Source organism: Tetrao urogallus (genome assembly GCF_951394365.1).
Source record: "Tetrao urogallus genome assembly, chromosome: 1".
Lineage (NCBI taxonomy): Eukaryota > Metazoa > Chordata > Aves > Galliformes > Phasianidae > Tetrao > Tetrao urogallus.
The window spans coordinates 73,679,851-73,682,449 of NC_136813.1; positions in this window are offsets into that span (position 1 = coordinate 73,679,851).

The window sequence follows — 2,599 nt, forward strand, 5'->3', positions numbered from 1 at the left end:
GATTTCTCTTCCACAAGTAGAAAGAGAAGGGCATTGTGCAGTGGATCCAGACAGGAAGTCATTTAGCTGTCAAGACCTCCTTTTAGAGTTTGAAACTGTTTCCTATCTCAGATTGTAATGAAAAGTCAGAATCTGGAAAAAATAATTTTTTTTTTTAAGTACAGCCAAGGCACTCTGGTAAGGAAATGATTTGTAAATATTTTAATATAAGCAGCTGTCTCCTCAAAAATTGATTACTCAATATTCCAGGTTAAAGAAACCAAAGAATGTAACAATTTCTGTAGGATTTTTCAGGTCTTATAACTGTTTTTCTTCAACTACACTTTTTACTTTTAATTGCATTCTTAGAACTACGTCATCAGCTTGCTACAGATCTGCAGACAAGAAGATGAAAGTCCTATTTATCTTGCTGGAAATGTTCAAGGCCTTTGAGTTCCTGAATTTAACAGATTGTTAATTTCAGCTGATAAGTCTAGAAAAAAGCTGTTTTGTTTTTTTTTTTTTTTCCATAACAAGAAAACAAAACTGTTGCTATTATAAATATTTGTGTTTACTGAATCATTAACAAACTTTTACTATTTAATAGTTTGTATTTTATATATATTTAACATCACAGTAGTTATATATATATATACACATATTTATATATTAATGTGTATACACACTATATTATATATATTTAATATTATTGTATTTTTAGTACTGTTTACTTTCAAATAGGTATAGCAAGGTACAGTTTACAGAATCCAAAATTCTACTATTGCAGCAGAATTACATAAATCCTTTTGTCTCTACTCATTTCTTGGTGTGCAGTCATGGCACAGATTTTTCAAAACCAGAGGTAGTTTTGTCAGCACTTCTACAAGTAGCAAAGGAAGTGTTTGACCTTTTTGCTAAGCCACACCAACTTGCTTCATGTGGCTGTAGTGACATTCTTCATATGGCTTTGTGTGACATTCTCGGGGCTTCCAAAGGTCACAGTGTTGTAACCAAGTGTTGTAACTAAGTGAATTAGACTTCTCCCACATAAACAATGTTTTGAGTCCTGGGAGTTCAGGAAATTGTTCAGATTAATTCAAGCAGTAGCAATTAAGAAATTTTATAAAGATCATACGTTGACAATTCCACAAAAAATGATCTGTAAATAATGCTTTTAAATAAATGATCTAAAATTCCATCTAACTCATCCATTTTTTTTTCTGGCCTTAAGTATCTTTGTGAGATCCATGAACTTCAGTGGGTTGGAGCTCAAAACTAGATGCTTCCCAGAATAAGGAAACAAGATGGCATGAAATTAAAAAAGCAGTTCTTACTGTAGAAATGACAATGATTTTATGCCTTCTATCCAACCTAATATTTTCATTGCAAAGACAGTTTCCCTAAGCTACTCTGAACTAGCATGTAGCTTTTTACTACTTCTGCAGTCAGAGCAAATCCCTCCCCCGAATACTGCAAAAATTCCCAAAGTGAGGGTGGGTACTCCTCTCCTTTTCCAATGCCTTTTAATCTACCCCAACCTCATAGCTCCTTCTGATGCCACCTGTCAGACTGACTTTATACTGACCCACCAGGAGCACTAATATGCATTGCCTATCCAAAAGGGAGTTGATAGTAAGTGTTTGTAGGCATTCTGTCCACACGGAGGGCAGCCAGAGGTGTGGAGCAGTACCTCATAAAGCCCCACTTTTCCTCTTCAGACTGTTCCTGGTAGACAATTGCTGACTGTTGTGCTTAGTTAGGTTTCAGTGGATAAATCATGTGGGTGTGATGAACGTCATGCAAATATTCTCTTTCTGCTGTGTTCTCTGTGAACAAGGTGAACAAGGGCATAATGAAGTGCATAGCTTAGTAGAACACTTTCCTTTGGAGCACCAGAGCATACGTGGCAAAGGACATTTGGCCTTTATACTTAGGTAAGATAACCTGAAACCGTACTAAGCTTATAGAAATAATATAGATTTCATCCTTCCTAGTATTTGCTATTGTGTGATTATCGAGGTTAAGAAAAATACACTCATGCATGTACTTACATGTGGTGCAAGATTTTTGCTTCCTGATCTTTTCTACCTGTCACCATTCCATAAATGTGCATTTGTTACAGTTGAAAGAAAGAAATGGGAAATTTCCAGTTCAGGGAACAAACTTGTCAGCACTAGGTCTGTTTTTCTAGTCTGTAAATAGAAGGGTATTCTTTGTTGTTGTTGTTCTCTTTGCTGCTGTAATGACTTCCGTAATATGCTGCAGATGTAATACATTTGTGCATAAAGTAGACTGTGCTCTTTGCCAGAAAGCATGCATGGCTGTAGAAGGAGAGATGCTCAGACAATGAAGTAACAGAAGTGCCTTATTTAGAAATACAGTATATATTTATCTTCATTTTCCTATGTGATTGAATCCCTTGAAGAATAAGTAAATCAACTTTGTTTGTTTATGCAGCTTTAAACACATGCTTTGTAATCATGTATTACCATTGAATTTGAAAACACATATAGAAGACAATGACTCAATATATTCTTTATTGCTGTTTCTACAGTTGGTGTTGCCATATTTATTAATAGTGATAATAAAAATTTCTATGATATTTTTTTAGGGAAGTAAA